Genomic DNA, 8,113 nt, shown 5'->3' on the forward strand with positions numbered 1-8,113 from the left:
TTACACATATATGCAGAGAGAAAAGCTCTGAGATAGGGTTTCAGAATTACGATCAGCTACAGGGAACAGAAGCTCAACCACAGTGGCCAAACAAGGTAGACCTCTGTTTTTCTGTTGTTGTTGTTTCGTTGTTTTATTTTTTACATCACAAATATCTGGAGGCAGGCAGTCTCGTTTTGGTATAGCAGCTCTGACATGAAAACAGGGGACAAGCCTTTTCCAGTCTTTCTGCTTTGCCATGTTTGCCTGTGGTTTTGACCCTCATAGGTCCGAGATGAGTCCTCCACCTTCAGGCATCTAGGGCATTGTGTAGGCAAAAGCCCACGCTAACTGAGGCTGCCAACAGGCTTTCCTGTAAGCTTTTTTGCTTACATTAGTCAAAGTAGGTTCCTATGGCTATTCCTAGTTACACATACCCCCCCCCACATACTGTAGCCTAGCACCTCAACTCTGTAGACAGAGCTTATATCTGGCACAGAAACACGTAATGTGTGCTCAACAAATAATACGTGTTAAGCTGAAACATTAAATTGTCTCCTCATCGAAGTATGATTCCCTATAAAATAATAAATCAAAAGTAAAATATTAATTTCTTGACTCGATGTAACTAAATGCTCCTGTCCTGAACCTTCTGTAGTGAATATCCACAGTGAGGAACAGACAAAAGCTACTCACCTGGCTCCCAAGCCATCCTAAGAACCACATTATCCACCTTGCTTTTCATCACACTTGCCAATCTGAAACCCAGGAGACAGAAACCAGAAGTAGTCCAACATGTGGGCTGTTTGGAGCGCATGGTCCACACTCTGTGCCACGGATGGAACAGCCACAGGTACCACGTCAACTGTCCAAGAGAAACACGTCCCAAATGTGAGTCTGGCAACTGTTAGGCAGCCATGTCTGTGAGAAATTGTATCAAGAGCTGAGGAGTCACTAAAATGAGGAGCTGAGTTAATTATCCTTACCTATGGTTTCCAAGGCAACAAGGCAACAACCCTCTTAGGATCCAGGGTAATAAGATCCTTTCAGATTCACTTGGGAGATATCGGTTGTCTGTGGCCTGCACCTGCCTACATGGATATGATTCATAGGGTTTCTGCCTTCTGCTGAGCCAGATAAAAGCACCCAGCAAATACATTTTAGTTCTTACTTGTGTTTTTTTCAGGTCTCACTGATATACATTAAATACCGCCCCCCCCAAAAAAGGGCCTCCTATTACAGATGTATCTACTTAGTGTTGAAGGATGTGATGTTGAGCAATTCATTCCTACCTAGATCCAGATTCTTGATTCATAGCCGTGTAGCCACTCACGAGATGGGTTCAAGCAATGGCTTGCTTTTTGGAATCACACAGAGGAAGGTCATACAGGTCCACAATCCCTTAGCCACAATTCTGGAATTCTAGAGTTTTGTCTCTGAAACCAAAAGTTTGGCGCTAAACAAATTTGGCAGCAAAATCTGGCCTGAATTGATGATCTAAGTCTATTTATGATCCTTATTTATTCTACTTGGTATAAGTAATCATTTCCCTGTGGATATATCCATGGGTTTAATTATGGAGTACTGCCTCAGACCACTGGGTGTATTCTGCAATGCTATGCAGTATGCACATGATATTCTCTGAAGAACTGAATTCCAAAACATAGGGCTCAAGTGTTTCAGATAAAGGATTATGGATGGGAAAAATAAACCTCCAGGAGATGAGCCGTTATTGATGAGTTTTCAGCAGGTCACAGTGCATTTATTGCTTCTCTATAAACTGTAGAGCCATGGCTTTCCTTCCCCAAACATATATTATCCAACCCTAACTATTGTGCGCTCTCTGAGCCTTGTAGAAAATTTTGCAAACTCATTATACACACCTCAAAGTTCTTACCTTATTAATTTGCACTGGCTCTGCCAATATTTACAATGATTGCCCCTCCTTACAGGAAAAACAACTCCATTTCCTCGTACTGCTTTTCATATCAATAAGAAAACAAGTGTCCACCTGGAGCAAATATACTTGTTTCTTTGCAAGTTTCCAGGGAAAGCAAATTAGAAGAACAACTCAAAGGAGAACATGTTCAGTTTTTTAAATGTATCCTCTAATTTCCTTTGTGTGGCTGTGGGGTATGGTTTGGTTTGGTGACTTCTGCACGGTGTTATCGTAGCAAGTTAATCTCAAATATCCAGATAAGTCAGAAATCATGATTTGGATTGAAGGGAAGCAGAGTTGGCCACTCCAGAGTATGTCTCTTTGGCATAAGGATTATTTTAGAGTGATCATTTTTTTTAAAAAATAGCAGGCAGGAGAGAAGCCCTGAAAACTGAGTAGAAGTTACTTGGTTTTGTAGGGGGGGTTTACATTTGTCTTCCTCTCTGTGCCAAGAAGAGAAGGAGGTCTCTAAATCTCTAGAAATTCTTAGTGAAGACAAAGTTTTAATCTGCACAACAACCTTATCCTTGTTTACTATGCTTTTCCTGGTGACCTCCCCCATCCTCTACCCTTTCCCCCAACATCTTTTGTGTATAACTGGAGATTATACAATGTGATGGCTTGGACCATTTCAGAGAGTTACTCAGTGTTCCTGGGTCTCTTCCATACAATAGATACACATGTTATTGAGCTTCTGTTTATTTTTCTCCCATTAATCTGTCTTTTATTACATGGGAGGGGTCTCAGCCAAGAACTTAGAAGGGTAGAGAGAAAATTATTTTCCTCCCCCACAGGATCTTTAACTGAACAGGAATCAGCTGCAGCATACAGAACACATGAAGGTTTCATGGATGACAAAATTATTAGATTGGATTAATGGATTAACGTCTAGAGTTATTTCTGTTGACCAACTGGGGAAGAGACATAGGCCTTTCCCTATTGTCCTCTGTATACAGAAAAATGGAATGTACTCATTAATGTATGACTAATTTCTCCTGTCGTAGACAAAATATATACCAACAAGCTGTTGACCTTAAAAGTAAAAGAGCCAGCAAAATGGGTTTTTTTGGGAACAGCAGAGGAATTGCAATTTGGGACATGCAAGTCTGGAGATCAAAGAAGAAAGTTACTTTATACAGAGAAGGGTTAAGTTGAGAGTGTCTACATTATTTTTTTTTTAAGATTTTATTTATTTGAGAGAGAGAGAGAGAGAGAGATTGTTGGGGGGGGAGCAAAAGGAGAGGAAGAAGCAGACCGTCTGCTGAGCAGGGATCCCGATGCAGGGATCAATCCCAGGACCCCAGGTTGTGATCTGAGCCAAAGGCAGGCACTTAACTGACTGAGCCACCCAGGCACTCCAAGAAGGGCTACTTTAGACTAAAGTCTTTTAGAAGAAAGTGAGAAATCAGGGTGATGATGCTTTCTCAGTGGCTGAGTTGTGGTATTTTCTTATTGGCTGAACTTGTTGTTGGGCAAGGAGAAGTGCTTCCTTCCTCCTGCTGGAGTAATAAATTTTCTTGGGAATGCAAGGTCCTTCTCTTCTAGTTGGGTCTGCACTTGACAATGAGCAGCAGGGTGTGAGAGCTCTCCCTACTGGCCTCCCAACTTCATTTTATTTTTCTAATATGTAAAAGGGTTTTTAAAATTCTTTTAAAATTTAAATTCAATTAATTAACATATAATGTATTATTTGTCTCAGGGGTACAGGTCTGTGATTCGTCAGTCTGATATAACACCCAGTGCTCATACAACACATACCCTTCCCAATGTCCGTCACCCAGTTACCCATCCTTCCACCCCACCCCACCCCCAGCAACCCTCAATTTGTTTCCTGTGATTAAGAGTCTCTTATGGTTTGTCTCCCTCTCTGGTTTCATCTTGTTTCATTTTTTACTCTCTTCCCCTATGATCCTCTACCTTGTTTCTTAAATTCCACCTATCAGTGAGATTATATAATAATTGTCTTTCTCTGATTGACTTATTTTGCTTAGCATAATACCCTCTAGTTCCAACCACATTGTTGGAAATGGCAAGATTTCATTTTTTTGATGGCTGCACAATATTCCATTGTATATATATACCACATCTTCTTTATCCATTCATCTGTCAATGGGCATCTGGGCTTTTTTCATAGTTTGGCTATTGTGGACATTGCTGCTATAAACATTGGGGTGCAGGTGCCCCTTCGGATCACTACCTTTGGGTAGCTCTATTTTCAACTTTCTGAGGAACCTCCATACTGTTTTCCAGAGTGGCTGCACCAGCTTGCATTCCCACCAACAGTGTAGGAGGGCTCCCCTTCTCCGCATCCTCGCCAACATCTGTCGTTTCCTGACTTGTTAATTTTAGCCATTCTGACTGGTGTGTGGTGGTATCTCATTGAGGTTTTGATTTGGATTTCCCTGATGCCGAGCTATGTGGAGCACTTTTTCATGTGTCTGTTGGCCATTTGGATGTCTTCTTCGTAGAAATGTCTGTTCATGGCTTCTGCCCATTTCTTGATTAGATTATTTGTTCTTTGGCTGTTGAGGTTTATAAGTTCTTTATAGGTTTTGGATACTTTGGATACTTTGGATAGCCCTTTATCTGATATGTCATTTGCAAATATCTTCTCCCATTCTGTTGGTTGTCTTTTGGTTTTGTCGACTGTTTCCTTTGCTGTGGAAAAGCTTTTTATTTTGACAAAGCCCTAATAGTTCATTTTTGCCTTTGTTTCCCTTGCCTTTGGAGATGTGTCTAGCAAGAAGTTGCTGTGGCCAAGGTCAAAGAGATTGCTGCCTGTGTTCTCCTCTAGGATTGTGATGGATTCCTGTCTCACATTTACATCTTTCATCCATTTTGAGTCTATTTTTGTGTATGGTGTAAGGAAATGGTCCAGTTTCATTTTTCTGCATGTGGCTGTCCAATTTTCCGAGCACCATTTTTTTTTAAAGATTTTATTTATCCTTTTGAAAGAGAGGGAATGAGAGAGAGAGAGAGAGAGCACATGAGAGGGGGGAGGGTCAGAGGGAGAAGCAGGCTCCCCGCCGAGCAGGGAGCCCGATGCGGGGCTCAATCCCGAGACTCCAGGATCATGAACTGAGCTGAAGGCAGTCACCCAACCAACTGAGCCACTCAGGCGCACCCCAGAACCATTTGTTGAAGAGACTGTCTTTTTTCCATTGGACATTCTGTCCTGCTTTGTCGAAGGTGAGTTGACCATAGAGTTGAGGGTCCATTTCTGGGCTCTCTATTCTGTTCAACTGATCTATGTGTCTGTTTTTGTGCCAGTACCATACTGTCTTGATGATTACAGCTTTGTAATAGAGCTTGAAGTCTGGAATTGTGATGCCACCAGTTTTGGTTTTCTTTTTCAGTATTCCTTTGGCTATTCAGGGTCTTTTCTTGTTCCATACAAATTTTAGGATTATTTGTCCCATTTCTGTGTCAAACGTTGGTGGTATTTTGATAGGGATTGCATTGAATGTGTAGATTGCTCTAGGTAGCATAGACATTTTAACTATTTGCTCTTCCAATGCATGAGCATGGAACGTTTTTCCATTTCTTTGTGTCTTCCTCAATTCCTTTGATGAGCATTCTATAGTTTTCTGAGTACAGATCCTTTTTGTCTTTGGTTAGGTGTATTCCCAGGTATCTTACGGTTTTGGGTGCAATTGTAAATGGGATTGACTCCTTAATTTCTCTTTTTTTTGTCTCCTTGTTGGTGTATATAAATGCAACTGATTGCTGTGCATTGATTTTATATCCTGCCACCTTACTGAATTCCTATACGAGTTCTAGCAATTTAGGGGTGGAGTCTTTTGGGTTTTCCACATAGAATATCATGTCATCTGCAAAGACAGAGCTTGACTTCTTTGCCGATTCGGATGCCTTTTATTTCTTTTTGTTGTCTGATTGCTGTGGCTAGGATTTCTAGTACTATATTGAGCAGCAGTGGTGATAGTGGACATCCCTGCTGTGTTCCTGACCTTAGGATAAAAAACAAAACTGAGAGTTTTTCCCCATTGAGAATGATACTTGCTGTGGGGTTTTTCATAGATGGCTTTTATGATATTGAGGTATGTACCCTCTATCCCTACACTGTGAAGAGTTTTAATCAAGAAAGAATGCTTTTTCTGCATCTATTGAGAGGATCATATGGTTCTTGTCCTTTCTTTTATTTATGTACTGTATCACATTGATTGATTTGTGGATGTTGAACCAGCCTTGCAGCCCAGGAGTAAACCCCACTTGGTCATGGTGAATAATCATTTTAATGTACTGTTGGATCCTATTGGCAAGTATTTTGGTGAGAATTTTTCCATCCATGTTCATCAGGGATATTGTCTGTAATTGTCCTTTTCAGTGACGTCTTTGTCTGGTTTTAGGATCAAGGTAATGCTGGCCTCATAGAAAGAGTTTGGGGGCACCTAGGTGGCTCAGTTGGTTGGGCGACTGCCTTTGGCTCAGGTCATGATCCTGGAGTTCCGGGACCGAGTCCTGCTTCGGGCTCCCTGCTCAGCAGGGAGTCTGCTTCTCCCTCTGACCCTCCCCCGACTCATGCTCTCTCTATCTCATTCCCTCTCTCAAATAAATAAATAAAATCTTAAAAAAAAAAAAGAAAGAAAGAGTTTGGGAGTTTTCCTTCCATTTCGATTTTTTGAAACAGCTTCAGAAAAATAGCCAACTTCATTTTCAATGAAGCTTCCTTTCTTCAGTTTCACAAAGCTAAAGGACATTCCAGAGCAAACTCATGACTCCTTACTCATATCTGAAAGGAAGTCCTATAACAAAAAGGAAACTCAGTAGACTTCACAGCTTCATAAATTTCCACACACAGGATACCACATGCTCTTTAATACAGATATGATAATCCTTTCTGTGATTAAAGAGCTTGTGCTTAGCAATGAATTGTCTCTCTTCATGGATCTGCATTGGCCTTTCCTTTCCACTAAATAATTTACTTCTGGGAGAAAAGTGACTCCCAAGTCTGTTCTCCTTTGTGCTCTGGGCGTGGGGTTTCAGCTACACCAAATCTTACTGTACCAACTCTTGCTTGGCCTATTGCAATGGTCTTAGCTGTTTCCAAAGAGAGGAACATGATCCCTGAGCCCAAAGCCTGTTCTCACTCTTCACTCTGGCTTCGGATGCTGCCATGTTAGAGAGGACTTCAACTATTCAATTGAAAAGAACTACACCCAAAAAGTTCTGGAGATGGATGGTAGGTGATGGTTGTACAACAATGTGAATGTACTTAATGCCACTGAACTGTAGGCTTAAAAATGGTAAATATGGTACAGTTTATGTTACATACAATTTTACCACAGGGAAGAAGGAGGGAGGGAGGGAAGGAAGGAAGGAAGGAAGGAAGGAAGGAAGGAAAGAAAGTGGGCACCTGGGTGGCTCAGTTGTTTAAGCATCTGACTCTTGCTTTCAGTTCAGGTCATAATGTCAGGGTCCTGAGATAGGATCTCTGCTGGGTGTGGAGCCTGCTTAAGATTCTCTCTCTCTGTCTCTCTCTGCCCCTCCCCCCACTGTCCCCCACTCTAAATAAATACATAAAATAAAAAGGTTTTCCAGAAACCTCATAAAAAGAAAGAAAGAGGGGTGCCTGGGTGGCTCAGTTGGTTAAGTGACTGCCTTCGGGATTGATCCTGAGATCGAGTGCTTGCTTTGGCAGCACATATACTAAAATTGGAACGATCCTAGGATCGAGCCCCACATCAGGGTCCCTGCTCTTCAGGGAGCCTGTTTCTCCCTCTCCCTCTGCCTGCTGCTCCCCCTGCTTGTGCTCGCTCTCTCTCTGTCAAATAAATAAAATCTTTTTTAAAAAAAGAAAGAAAGAGAGCTCTACCCAGCATGTTCTAGCCTTATCAACATCTTCATTTTTCTTTTTTTTAAGTAGTCTCTCCACCCAATGTGAGGCTCAGATTCATGATCCTGAGATCAAAAGTCATATACCTTACTGACTGAGCCAGCCTGGTGCCCCCATTTTTCTTCTTAGTACTTTTTAAAAATCATCACTGTAGATTTCTATATCTATTGTCTATATTCCCCTAGACAAAAGGGAGATCCAGAAAAGCAGTGCATTATTTGTTTTCTTCATTACTGTATTTGTGATGCCCAGAACAGTGCCTAGCACATTGTAGTTACTCCTAAATGCTTTCAGAATGAATGAGTGAAAGCAAGCAAACAGCGATGCCTGCTTGGCTCAGT

Source organism: Zalophus californianus, chromosome 13, assembly GCF_009762305.2.
Source record: "Zalophus californianus isolate mZalCal1 chromosome 13, mZalCal1.pri.v2, whole genome shotgun sequence".
NCBI classification, from domain to species: Eukaryota; Metazoa; Chordata; class Mammalia; order Carnivora; family Otariidae; genus Zalophus; species Zalophus californianus.